General features: G+C 43.3%; 1 pseudogene; it reads left to right on the plus strand.

Annotated features, from left to right (window-relative positions):
* Positions 1–8553: 8553 nt before the first annotated feature.
* On the plus strand, positions 8554–9891 carry LOC123491686 (annotated as a pseudogene).
* Positions 9892–15104: the final 5213 nt, after the last annotated feature.

The following is a 15104-nucleotide window of genomic DNA, read 5'->3' on the forward strand; positions in this document are numbered from 1 at the left end:
GGAGGTTTTCACTCAAAATCACGATACATGGCCACATTCATTCTTTCCTTTACACGGATCAGTCGTCCTGGTCCCTTTGCAGAAAAACAGCCCCAAAGCATGATGTTTCCACCCCCATGCTTCACAGTAGGTATGGTGTTCTTTGGATGCAACTCAGCATTCTTTGTCCTCCAAACACGACGAGTTGGGTTTTTACCAAAAAGTTCTATTTTGGTTTCATCTGACCATATGACATTCTCCCAATCCTCTTCTGGATCATCCAAATGCACTCTAGCAAACTTCAGACGGGCCTGGACATGTACTGGCTTAAGCAGGGGGGACACGTCTGGCACTGCAGGATTTGAGTCCCTGGCGGCGTAGTGTGTTACTGATGGTAGGCTTTGTTACTTTGGTCCCAGCTCTCTGCAGGTCATTCACTAGGTCCCCCCGTGTGGTTCTGGGATTTTTGCTCACCGTTCTTGTGATCATTTTGACCCACGGGGTGAGATCTTGCGTGGAGCCCCAGATCGAGGGAGATTATCAGTGGTCTTGTATGTCTTCCATTTCCTAATAATTGCTCCCACAGTTGATTTCTTCAAACCAAGCTGCTTACCTATTGCAGATTCAGTCTTCCCAGCCTGGTGCAGGTCTACAATTTTGTTTCTGGTGTCCTTTGACAGCTCTTTGGTCTTGGCCATAGTGGAGTTTGGAGTGTGACTGTTTGAGGTTGTAGACAGGTGTCTTTTATACTGATAACAAGTTCAAACAGGTGCCATTAATACAGGTAACGAGTGGAGGACAGAGGAGCCTCTTAAAGAAGAAGTTACAGGTCTGTGAGAGCCAGAAATCTTGCCTGTTTGTAGGTGACCAAATACTTATTTTCCACCATCATTTGCAAATAAATTCATAAAAAATCCTACAATGTGATTTTCTGGATTTTTTTTTCTCAATTTGTCTGTCATAGTTGACGTGTACCTATGATGAAAATTACAGGCCTCTCTCATCTTTTTAAGTGGGAGAACTTGCACAATTGGTGGCTGACTAAATACTTTTTTTCCCCACTGTATGCACGCATGACTGTAAGTCGCTTTGGATAAAAAGCGTCTGCTAAATGGCATATTATATGTGGTCTTTCTCTCTGAGAAGGCTGTCAAACTGACGGTGATTCAGGCTTCTGGATCGGATGCAATTAATCATGACGTTATCCATCTTTAATGACTTGCAACACAAAGCCTCCTGGTGCAAAATACAGTGAAAAGTCAAAAAATCACATCCCCCATTTGCAGATTGCACTTTCTCTCTGAACTTTGTCACAACGCCTGCTTTTTTTCCGATCATTGAGGGCGCACCATCTGTAGCCAGGCTGACAGCGCGGGACCAGTCCACTCCGACCCTGTCCAGCGCGCCGACGAGTGCGGTAAAAATATCAGCTGCTGTCGTTGTATCTGTCATCGGCACCAACTCCACGAACTCCTCGGTGACGGTCAATGTGTCATCAACACCGCGGATGAAAATGGCCAGTTGTGCAACATCTGTAATGTCCGTGCTTTCATCAATTGCAACCGAAAACACAATAAATGACTTTACTTTTTGCTTCAACTGGCTGTCCAAATCCACTGAAAGATCGGAAATCCTGTCTGCAACTGTGTTTCTTGTCAGGCTGATATTTGCAAAAGCCTGCCGCTTTTCAGGCCACACAATCTCCGCTGCCTTCATCATGCATGTTTTTACAAATTCACCCTCACTAAATGGTTTTGAAGCCACTGCGATTTCATTAGCAATGAGGTAGCTAGCTTTCACTGCAGCGTCACTGATGTCTCGGCTGTGAGTAAACACAGACTGCTGTTTCTTCAGACCCGCCAACAGTTCATTCACCTTCTGTCCTTGAAAGTTGTCATATTTGTCAGCATGAAGACTCACATAGTGGCGACGAAGGTTATATTCTTTCAGCATAAATAGGATGACTATTTTTCTTGGAACACTCTGCACTCTGCGCCCACTTTTCTCTTTTTTGACAGAGACATATTGGGGCAATGAGGGTGCCAAAGCACATAATGTTAAAAGTAGAAGCCGTAATAAATATCGCGGGCAAAACAAAGTAGCTCATTGGCTGCACGTGCTTGACCTACTTGCTCTGCCCCCGTATAAACAGTTTGCTTGCTTAACACAATTGCTATTGCGCCATCCAGTGGACGCAATTGGAACAGCAGTTTATTTTATTGAAAAATTGCAGCGCATTTTTATACTTCACAAAATTATAATACATTTTAATTTTTTAATTTTTTAATTTTTTTAATCATCTCGCGGGCCGGATTAAACCCGTTTGCGGGCCTGATCCGGCCCGCGGGCCGGACGTTTGACACCCCTGCTCTAGTCAATCAGTCACTCAACCACAGCTGCCAGGACTCCGGACCAAAGCCACACCCACCATCGTCAGCCGCAACTCAGTACACATGTAATGACCAGAACACACAAACAGAACAACCACTCTGAACCACACACACTACAAAGGAATATTGGGAGAAAGAAAAACATGTCACACATAACAGTGATGCTGAAGGTCCCCTTGCTGTTCTCCTCTATGTTGCATGTTCGGATGCAAACTGGACATCTCTTGAACAACTGCAACAGGCAATCCTCATAAACAATGTACTTCCTCATCTTATGAGGTGGTGTTGACTGGGAGGTCCTGTGACAGGGTGATACAACAGACAGCCAAGTGGTAAATTGCATTTTGTTATAAAGAAAGGACAAAGCTTTTTGATAATGCACTTCACAACCAAAATGACTCTACTACTTATATCTGCTTGGCTGGGTAATTTTTTAACCTTTATTTAACTAGGCAAGTCAGTTAAGAACTAATTCTTATTTACAATGACAGCCTACACCGGTCAAACCCGGACGACGCTGAGCTAATTGTGCACCGCCCTATGGGACTCCCAATCACGGCCGGTTGTGATACAGCCTAGAATCGAACCAGGGGGTCTGTAGTGACGCCTCAAGCACTGAGATGCAGTGCCTTAGACTGCTGCGCCACTCGGGAGCCCATTAACCTACTAGTTTATCAAACTGGGTATTTTTTTTTCAACTTTTCACATAACACACATTGCCGCTGTTGATGAAGCAGTCTCTGTTAATACCCAAAAGCGATTTTTTGTATTCATGAATTTTTACGATATAGCCCATTTTGAATTTGTGGCTGTGGTAACTAGTGGAAAACCTAATTCTAAACTTTACAGATGTAGACTGACTGTAGCTCTAGATTGGATTAGATTCAGGCCAGTTAGGTGACGCCGTTTCGGTTTGTTGCACCTAGTTCACTGTATTAGTCAGACTCAGACATGAGTTAGCTACCACCATAGCTGCATCCATTATTTAGTAGGGACGTCAAACGTTCAGCCTGCTGCACAGACCCTATGGACGCTCGAGTCTAGAGCGCCTGGTTAAATTATGCTTAGGAGCATTTTTAAACTCTGGTTAAAGTAGGAAGAAATATATGTCACTAGCTAGGTTTCCATCCAATTAGCGACAGATTTTCATGCAAATATTCTAGAATCTGCATAAAGAAAATATGCAAATTCTCCCACCAGTGGTGTGTTTCCACCAAACGAGCTGTTGTGTTAAATAGCAAAAGTGCCTACTCTGGTCTTGGCATGTGCACTCTAGCCAACAGCTCGTAGATACAGTGCGGGTATAGTCTACATGATAAGATTATTATGGACCAAAGAGCAAGATTATTTGTATTTGTCAAACGGCAGCCAAGCATCGATGTCACCAGAATAAGACCCTCAATATTTATTGGCATCAAGCTCATCACCTTGCACTTTCACCACCCTGTGAAGTTCATCATAATGTATTTAATCTGTAGCCTAATAAACTGCATGCTTTCCCAAAGAGTCGTAGTGGGAGGACCACATAACATGTCATTGTGTGATTCCAAGTTTACTTCGATATGATGGTTATTACATCAATATTTGCGTATAAAAGTATTTCCACCGACATTTCACGCATAATTAATTTTTCAGACACTAGCATATTTTGTTTTGTCAACATTTGGAAAGTTTAGCACAAATGTTCTGTTTCTATCAAGCCTGTCATGATATTTTTTTATCCGACATGTACTTTACTCGCATAAACAGGTTGTCATCTATCGACAGATATATGCAGTATACCCAAGTTCATTGAGGTTTGTCTGTTAGAAGAGCACATGAGATGTACATTTAGCCGCGGTTATTGTCCCAGTTCCATTAATTCAATATCGATGTGAGTGATTCATTAGTGCGCGCTATTGATTACAGTAGAACAAGCTAAGCGATTCCAGTATTGAGTGACCGCTTGGTAAATATAGGTGGATGTGCAGTTTATAAAATGTTGCAAAATACAAGTAATCTGAACACAAGCGTGACACGTGTGTGTGTGTAGAGAGTAACCTTTATGTATTGGTCTTCAAAATATCACGATTTATTTCAGCATGTTGATTATGAATTTGGACACCTAAAACCAGTGTTTTGACACGCGGCCATAAATCAAAAAGCCATGACAACAGGAAGCAGCAACAGTATCATTTTCAATGTGTGTTTTATGACTATAAATGGTACTTTTAACATTATGATTCAAAATGGTTCTACTTTATCAGTTAAAAACGACTGAATGAGCCAAAGAACATGCTATGATTTATTGATTTGGATGTAAATAGTGAATTTATTGATTTTGATGATGATATTAGTGAAAATATGTTTGTCTTGGCTATATTTAGTTTTGCCCTAGACATTACATTTTAGTCATTTAGCAGACGCTCTTATCCAGAGCGATTTACATGAGCAATTAGGGTTAAGTGCCTTGCTCAAGCGCACATCGACAGATTTTTCACCTAGTCGGCTCGGGGATTAGAACCAGCGACCTTTCGGTTACCGGCACAACGCTCTTAACCACTAAGCTACCTGCCGCCTAGACAATATAGAATACACTTGTATGAGCTACGAACTAACTTGCCAATCCGACTTGTATGTTGCCTAGCATTATCATCTGATGATGTTACATAACCAGCAGTATTTAAAAAATACACAATAAACGTGTATGAGTTACGACCTAAGTTGTAATGAGGTAGCTATCTATCTAGTTAGCTAGCTAAGCTAACGTTAGCTAAAACGTTAGCTAGCCTGCCTCACTTTATCAAAAGTTGGCTACCTACATAACCAGTAATAACGTTATCTAAGTTATACCAGAGGTCATTATATTCCAGTATTGCTGGTTATACTTACCACCACTGGTCGTTGCACACCAAGCTAGCGTTACTGGTGCAGACTTGGGGACCGACGAACTCCAAGCACCTATTCCGTCCGCATACTAGGGCCCTGACTGCACACCATAGAACTTTGGCTGTGGAAGTATGGTCAATCCATATAGGGCCTGTGAGATCCTTTGAGCGCGTTTGGGGGCATGATTTGTTGACATAATTGTAATCCAAACCCAACCTTCAAACTCAGTTTTAAACGAGACTGACTTTGTGACCCAAATTATCCTATTTACACTTTGTAGTCAATTGTGACACTATAATACATGTTTCTGATTCATATAGACGCCTCATAGGCCGATTTAAAAGGGATTAGTTGCTTTTTAGGGGCAGTCGCTCTTTAAGACTATAGGTATTAGCTCGGGGTGCTGACACAGGTCTTCAGGTCTCACAGGAGCGTGATTTGCCGGTCTCACTGTGGTGCCTCTGAGATAGTGTCAGGATGCGTCCAAAATGGCACCCTATACCTATGGGGCACTACTTTTGACCAGGGCCCATTATATAGGGAATATGGTGCCATTTGGGACAGAACCAGTGTGAGACAGCCTTTATGAAACCATAACAGAGGAGAGGAATGCCAAGAGGGTAAAAAGCTGTCATCAAGGCAAAGGGTGGCTACTTTGAAGAATCTCAAATATAAAATATATTTTTGAATTTTTTAACACTTCTTTGGTTACTACATGATTCCATATGTGTTATTTCATAGTTTGGATGTCTTCACTATTATTCTACAATGTAGAAAATAGTAAAAATATAAAAACTTTTGACTGGTACTGTATATAAATAATTGATTAGTCCAAAAATGGATGTAGCAACTACAGATTTCCCCTTAAAGTATATCAAAAGTGTGCGAGTTTGAGCATGCGTCCATTAGGCCTATGGCTATAAAAAAATGTATCAGCATGAATTAGATTATGCAGCTGACTGGTACTGTAAATATTAGGACGAGCGATGTCAGAGTGGCATTGACTAAAATACAGTATAATAGAACAGTATATACATATGGTCCTCTGTAGCTCAATTGGTAGAGCATGGCGCTTGTAACGCCAGGGTAGTGGGTTCGATCCCCGGGACCACCCATACGTAAAAATGTATGCACACATGACTGTAAGCCGCTTTGGATAAAAGCGTCTGCTAAATGGCATATTATTATATTATATGAAATGAGTAAAGCGGTATGTAAACATTATTAAAGTGACTAGTGTTCCATTATTAAAGTGATCAGTGATTCCATGTCTATGTATGTGGGGTAGCAGCCTCTAAGGTGCAGGGTTGAGTAACCGGGTGGTAGCCGGCTAGTGATGGCTATTTAACAGGCCTTGAGATAGAAGCAGTTTTTCAGTCTCTCAGTCCCAGCTTTGATGCACCTGTACTGACCTCGCCTTCTGGATGGTAGCGGGGTGAACAGGCCGTGACTCAGGTGGTTGATGTCCTTGATGATCTTTTTGGCCTTCCTGTGACATCGGGTGCTGTAGGTGACCTGGAGGGCAGGCAGTGTGCCCCCGGTGATGCGTTGGGCAGACCGCACCACCCACTGGAGAGCCCTGCGGTTGCGGCCGGTGCAGTTGCCGTACCAGGCGGTGATACAGCCCGACAGGATGCTCTCGATTGTGCATCTGTAAAAGTTTGTAAGGGTCTTAGGGGCCAAGCTGAATTTCTTCAGCCTCCTGAGCTTGAAGAGGCGCTGTTGCACCTCCTTCACCACACTGTCTGTGTGGGTGGACCATTTCAGATTATCAGTGATGTGTATGCAGAGGAACTTGAAGCTTTCGACCTTCTCCACTGCGGTCCTGTCGATGTGGATAGAGGCATGCGCCCTCTGCTGTTTCCTGAAGTCCACAATCAGCTCATTCGTTTTGTTGACGTTGAGGAAGAGGTTATTTTCCTGGCACCACTCCGCCAGGGCCCTCACCTCCTCCATGTAGGCTGTCTCGTCATTGTTGGTAATCAAGCCTACTACTGTTGTGTCGACTGCAAACTTGATGTTTGAGTTGGAGGCGTGCTTGGCCACGCAGTCATGGGTGAACAGGGAGTACAGGAGGGGGCTGAGCACGCACCCTTGTTGGGCCCCTGTGTTGAGGATCAGCGAAGTGAAGTGGTTGTTTCCTACCTTCACCACCTGGGGGAGGCCCGTCAGGAAGTCCAGGACCCAGTTGCACAGGGTGGGGTTCAGACCCAGGGCCCCGAGCTTAATGATGAGCTTGGAGGGTTCTATGGTGTTGAAGGCTGAGATATTGTCAATGAACAGCATTCGCGCAATGCCAAGGGTCGGCTGGAGTGGTGTAAAGCTTGCAGCCATTGGACTCTGGAGCAGTGGAAACGCGTTCTCTGGAGTGATGAATCACGCTTCACCATCTGGCCTGGCAGTCTGATGGACATATCTGGGTTTGGCGGATGCCAGGACAACACTACCTGCCCCAATGCATGCTGCCAAATGTAAAGTTTGGTGGAGGAGGAATAATGGTCTGGGACTGTTTTTCATGGTTCGGGCTGGACCCCTTAGTACCAGTGAAGGGAAATCTAAACGCTACAGCATACAATGACATTCTAGACGATTCTGTGCTTCCATCTTTGTGGCAACAGTTTGGGGAAGGTCCTTTCCTGTTTCAGCATGACAATGCCCCAAAGCGAGGTCCATACAGCAATTTTTTCCCGTGTTTTTCCGTGTTGTGCAGAAAGAGATACTAACTTTGAGATCTGTGATAGTTACTGGAATTCAATACTTGTCTCTTCTTTGAAAAACAAGCTATTGACAAATAACATTCCAGCCCATTTTATTTTCTCTCAGAGAATAAAGTGATTGGCCAGAGAATCCACATAAAACAAAGTTTCTCAAGTCGAACTAAAGGCTAAGACGTTACATTCTTTAAAAGATGAAGAGATGGAAATAGAGAGGGAGAGACATTTTAAAAAAGGAGAGCGAGCGATAGTGAGAAACAGAGACAGACCGAGAAAGACAGAGCGAGAGCGAGACAGAGACAGAGAGAAAGAAAGAAAGAAAGGGCATGTATTTTACAGGACAGTAATTGAGTGACAGTGACCCAGACCGAAACCAGAAATGGTGGACGGTTGGGCATGGGGCTAGCAACCCCATCCTGTAAAACCTTTGTGTTACAAAAACAGCAACAAATAACAATCCTACAACTGGATGCGAAGATCTCCCAGAGTCCCAGACTTGTATGACCGCCATCAGTGAAAACCTACGGGAAACTGGTGACGTGAAGATGGGAGCACTGAACACCAAAAACAAACTTCACGTTTGCTTATGGAATGTTCGAACAATGTTTGAGTCTGGAAAGCTGGCACAGGTTACCAACGAAATGAGGAGATACAAGCTACAGATCCTGGGAGTGAGTGAAGCCAGGTGGACTACCCTGGTTCCACGAGAACCATCAATGGAGAAACAGTACTACACTCTGGACGGGAGGATGGACAGCATCGTGAAGGTGTCGCCATCATCCTACAGAAAGGGGTTGAGAAAACTCTAATGGAATGGAAACCAGTCAACAGCAGAATGATAAAAGCCAGACTCAATGGACAACATACCAAACTAACACTAATCCAATGTTATGCTCCCCACAAACGATACCAAAATGAAGAAAAATAGCTGTTCTATAACACCCTCCAATCTGAAGTAATAATAATAATATGCCATTTAGGAGACGCTTTTATCCAAAGCGACTTACAGTCGTGCGTGCATACATTTTTGTGTATGGGTGGTCCCGGGGATCGAACCCACTACCTTGGCGTTACAAGCGCCATGCTCTACCAGCTGAGCTACAGAGGACCACGAAGTAGAGAAGACACCTGCTCAAGACCTGCTCCTCGTCATCAGAGACCTGAATGCAAAGGTTGGCACCGACAACACCAACTACGAGAGAACAATGGGGAAGCACGGCTGTGGAGAGATGAATGACAACGGTGAGACTGGCAACATTCTGCGTCACGAATAACCTGGTGATTGGTGGCAGCCTGTTTCCCACAAGAATATCCACAAGCTGACATGGTACTCTCCTAATGGAAGAGACAAGAACCAGATTGACCACCTGATGATCAATGGCAAGTGGAGAAGCTCGCTGAGGGATGTCAAGGTGCGAAGGGGGGCAAATGTCGCCAGTGACCACCATCTTGTGACTGCCGACATCAAATTAAAGCTGAAACGTTCAAGACCACCCACAAAAGGAACAACAAGATTTGATGTTGGCATGCTGAGGGACCAAACTGTCAAGAAAACCTTCATAATGCAAGTTCGCAATAAGTATCAAGCCCTTTCAAACAACACAGAAGAAGATGAGGAAGTGACTGAGGGAAATACAGACAGGCAGTGGGAGAAAGTGGTTAAAGCTTACAGTGAAAGCAGCAAGAAAACCATAGGACACAGAAGAAGGCAACACAAGGAATGGATCACCCCAGAAACATGGGAAATGGTCGTGGAAAGAAGGGACCTGAAAAAGAAGACAACAGATGCCAAATCACAAAGGCAACAGAAATTGGAGGAACATTACAGAAAAATCAACACACGAGTCAAAAGGCTAGTAAGAAGAGACAAAAGGACCTACCTGGAGGAGCTGGCAAGTGCAGCTGAAAAAGCAGCAGCAAGCAACCAGCAAGGAACCTAATCTGTGGCAGAAAATTCAAGTCAAATACTCAAATCAAAGACAAGCAAGGCAATCTCCAGACTAAAGAAAATGAACAGGAAGCAAGATGGACACAACATTTCAGAGCGGTTCTCAACAGAGAACCCCCGGTGGATCCAATTAACACACCTGAAGCTGCTCCAGAAGATCTAGACATAAACACCGACCCACCAACCAAAGAATAAATAATCACTACCATCAAGTCACTAAAGATAGGGAAAGCTCCAGGTCCTGATAACCTCAATATAGAGCTGTTCAAAATCGAGTGCATCTGGATGAAGGGAAAGATACCTTCAGATTGGACCAAGAGGGTCATCATACAGGTACCTAAGAAGGGCACACTATCCGTTCCCAGCAAGATCTTTTGCAAGATTATCGAACAATGGATGTCGTAAGCTGTAGACAAAGTGCATAGGAACGAACAAGTGGGTTTTAGGGGAGAAAAGAGCTGTAAAGACCAGATCTTCACCCTCAGGAAGATCATTGAGCAATGGAGTGAGTGGCAACGGAAACTCTACATCAACTTTATTGACTTCCAGAAGGCTTTTGACAGCATTCACCGTGAAAGCCTATGGAAGATCTTAAGAATTTATGGAATCCCCACCCATGTTGTTAGCATCATAAAACAGTTATACAGCAATGTTTCGTGCACCATGGGAATGAGCAAATTGAGCTTTGCTGTGAAGTCTGGAGTTTGTCAAGGTTGTGTGATGTCAGCCTTTCTCGTTAACCCGGCAATAGACTAGGTCATGCGGCGAACAACAGAAGATCAGGCAAGAGGAATACAATGGACCTTGTATTCTACTCAAGACCTTGAATTCACCGATGACCAATGTTCCCTCTAATTCTTTGGGTCACTGAGCAAATGTTAGGTCTTGTGAGCGGAAACTTGAATGTGGTAAGAATTTCCGGCGCGCGTTTACAGTGAACACTGAGGCTGTACCCTTACAGTTTTAGACAGTAGCCAATAGGCTATTGTGGCTATTTGAGCATAATGTAGGCCTACCAACAAAACCAATGGAGCAAATCCCATAACATTTTCACATGGAAACAGCTTTTGATTTTTATGATATAGCCTACAGTAGCCTATATGTGGTGTTCAATGCAGGCCTATATTGTGCTGTGAAAAATCACCACCATGTCGTGAAAATTACCACCAGGGACACTCGAAGTCAATCTTAAATGAATCATCCTTTATTATCAGCTCGCTGGAGAGGTTCCAACCAACTCAATGCACCATAGTATACATGTCAATCAGGAGCTCTGCTGGGGCAGTCCCAGCAGTTGTCTTATATACGGCTATACACAGACAAGTTATATTTGCATGATTTAGCATAATTAATTCATCATTACCGTTTTGTTTCATACATGTGACAGACCAATACCTCACAACGCTTCTTCTCTAAGCTGAGACCTTGAAACTGAGATATCGTTCGTTCTCAAAATAAAGGTCTGGGCGTATTGCCAAATTGCAGCTACTGATAGGGAGGATTCGTTCAGTCAGTCACTTGCATGAACACCGAAAGCGGTTATTAGAAAAGCACAAACATTTAAAAAATGTCCAGCACAATCGCATGAGACTTAAAAAAATATTTTTACTTTATGAAGGGCTTGACATTTATTCATTAATTTTTACTTGGACTGTAACACCATGGGCCAAATAGGTGACTGTAAATTACATTGTATTGTGTTGTATGATGCAAGAAACCACTTTACAAAATAAAATTAATGATTATTACCATACAGAGAATTAGACAATGTATGCGATTGGCTTATTTGCATATTCAAGCCTGTCTCAGAATAAAACACTGCCCCTTTAATTAAGACATCAACTTTTTACCTGACTGGCTTTTCAAAGACCGTTTGAAATGTAGCCTACTGTGATGAGTACTGAGGATACGAAGAGGCAGGACGCAGACGCAGGAATCAACAAGGTCAAGGTTTACTTAACACTGAGAAAGAGAATAACAAAGAGCCCATAAACGACACGACGCTAACAATTACACAACAATGACTGAACAGTCCAGGGCTATATAGTGGTGGTGATGAGATGATGAGGTGCAGGTGCACTGGAGGGGATTAGGGTGCGTTGGGTTTCCATTCCTGTGTTGCCGAGATGGTGCGCTCAGACCGGTGGCTCAGTAGACCGGCGAATCAGAGCGCCGGAGGGGAGCAATGGGAGGAGACATGACACCTACATGTTTTGTGCTCTTGTAGGAAGCAGTAACTCCTCATTGCTGACCTATACTTATCTATAACTGGGCTAATAACTGCTAACTAGCAAAGAATATCAACAAATGTGCACACACGCGGCTCTGCGCTCTGATCCGAACTGATCTGAAAAGTGTATTCACTTGCGGATCTCGTGAGCTACCGCAGCCAATAGAATTATACTCCGTTGCACTCTGGCTCTGCCTACAACAAAATCACAGACTCAATCTTGCAAAGTTAGATTTGTTTTGATGTGTTGCATTGAAAAGTGGCTGATATAATGTTGATTCGATCACATAAAAAGCGTTGATCTATATAGTGCAAACTAATGGGGCGAATTCAGTGAAGTTCAATCTCTTGCACGGAATCACAATTATTCTGCACGGCATTGCGGATTACCTGGCTCTTTTATCACACACACCAACATCTACAAGAGTTAACTGACCTGCAATTCGGCCTGTTTATCAACTGCAGCAAGACAAAGGTCATGCCCATCAACATCAACACAGCAAAAGCAGTCAAAATCAAGGAACAGGACCTGGAGTTAACCCGCAATTTTACTTACCTTGGGAGAATCATATGCCATGATGGAGGCACCAGCAGAGACATCTCTACCAGAATCAATAAAGCAAGAGCAATCTTTACGATGTTCAATAAAGTCTGGAAATCCGGACAATATAGCACAAATACCAAACTCAAAATATACCAGAGCTGTGTACTGGCAACTCTCCTTTATGGTTCAGAATGCTGGAAAATGACAGAAGCAGACCTGAAAAAACAATATACCTTCCACACAACTGGTCTCCGGAGAATCATGCACATCTTCTGGCCAAACACAGTATTCATTATCACCCAGTGAATTAGGAGCAAACTGAGGACACACCCTCTGGCCAGAAGAGATAGAGGAGAAAATATTAAGATTAAGAGAAGATGCTGAAAGGAGAAAGGAGGAGAGGATCAAGAGAGAAAAAGAGAAAGAGAGAGCAAGAGAGAGAGGAAGAAAGAGAGGAGAGAGGAGAGAGACGAGTGAGAACAGGGAGAGTCTGAGCAGTGAGAGGTGTTAAAGGTCAACTGCCCCTTAGAACCAACTTCTTTGGTTTTAAACGGCCTATGTGGCATCGGTATGAGTTAATTCTAGTGTCAAAATTGATTACAAAGTGTAAATAGTATAACTTTGGTCATAAAGTCAGTCTCATCCAAAACCGAGTTTTGTAAGGGAGTGAACGTTATTTATAATCACATCAAAATCTAATCAAAATCTAATTCTTAAAGCGAGTGAACATTATTTATAATCAAATCAAAATCAAATGAAAAATGTTATTGATTGAAGGGGGGCTGGAATGTCACGGGACGAAGGGATGCTTTAGCCAGCATGTGTGTTCAATAAAAGGCTTGTATTACTTTATATTAAACAGTATAAACGTACAGAAGTTGTCCCTGTCTTCAAAAAACAACCTACACGACATGATGTCAGAAGTGGCCGCGGACATACTTTGAAAAGAGTTCGGAGGACTGACTGCGGCGGAGGGAGGAGAGCTGCACAGCAAGCACCTTCAGCAGCGGGGCAACAAGTTGCATACCAAGGGAGAGCACCACCGAGCGCGACGTTCACCATACAACCCCCGGAATCTTTTTACTTCTCAAAACCGCAGGAGTGGGAGAAATGGATCAGAAGGTTTGAACGTTTTAGACTGGCTAGCTCATCACAGGAAAACTAGGTAAACACGCTAGTTTATTGCATGGGTGATGAGGCAGATGATGTGCTAAGAGGACTCAATATCACAGAAGAAGAAAGACTGGCGTACACCAGCGTGAAAGAAAGCTTAGATAAAAAAAATTATGGCAAAAAATAAATACAAATATGAACAAGCTAGGTTTAATCAGAGAATGCAACAGGCAAATCAGACTGTAGACTTGTTTATCACATCACTATATGCACTTGCTGTGGATGCAGTGCATGCTAAAAAAAGCTTCAAACTGAATAAGTTCAAGAAAAAGGGACAAGCACAGGAAAAAAGTAAACAGGATGCACTTAGCGAGCAAGGACAGAAAATATGCTCCAATTGTGGGAAAGTGCCTCATTCAAAGTTTCAGTGTCCAGCAAAGAATGCTGAGTGCCACAACTGTGGAAAAGTGTGTAAGTCAGGTAATGTAGTAAATGCTGTCTCAGAAGACAATATAATACTTTTCCTGGGCACAGTGAATGCAGGAGAAGACTGTGCGGATACAGATCAGAAACACCAATGTCAAGTTTAAGATCGATACAGGAGCTGACGTGACTGTTATACCAGAAGAGGTGTATAGAGAGATCACTAAAGAAGACAATATAGACAATCTAACGTCTGTCAACAAACCCCTGTCTGGGCCAGGGGGAGCTTGACTTAGTGTAGTTGGGTTAGCAAACGAAATGCTGTGCTATGGGGAGAAAAGCGCAACAGAGGACATTTATGTAGTGAAAAACCTACACACAGGCAGGCCAGCTTTAACTAAGCTGAAGTTAGTGGATAGGCTATATAGCATAGACACAGTTAAAGTAACGTACCCCAATCTCTGTGGTGGTTTAGGTTTAGTGCAGCAGCCTTACACAATTCAACTCAAGCCAGATGCCAAATCCTTCTCACTCAAGGTGCCATGGAGAGTTCCCCTGCCATTGATGGGGCCCCGTGTAGCTCAGTTGGTAGAGCATGGAACTTGCAACGCCAGGGTTGTGGGTTCATTTCCCACGGGGGGCCAGTATGAAAAAAGTATGAAAATGTATGCACTCACTAACTGTAAGTCGCTCTGGATAAGAGCGTCTGCTAAATGACTATGTTAAAAAAAATGTAAAAGGTGAAGAAGGAATTGAAGCGAATGGAGCAGTGGGACATCATCACCAAGATAGAGGAGCCTACTGACTGGTGCTCAGAGACCAACCTACACTATAAACGGATAAGGACTCCTTAGTACGTAGGTTGCTCAGGTGGGCGTCTAGGATATAGGGTTGG

Source organism: Coregonus clupeaformis, chromosome 10 (genome assembly GCF_020615455.1).
Source record: "Coregonus clupeaformis isolate EN_2021a chromosome 10, ASM2061545v1, whole genome shotgun sequence".
NCBI lineage: Eukaryota > Metazoa > Chordata > Actinopteri > Salmoniformes > Salmonidae > Coregonus > Coregonus clupeaformis.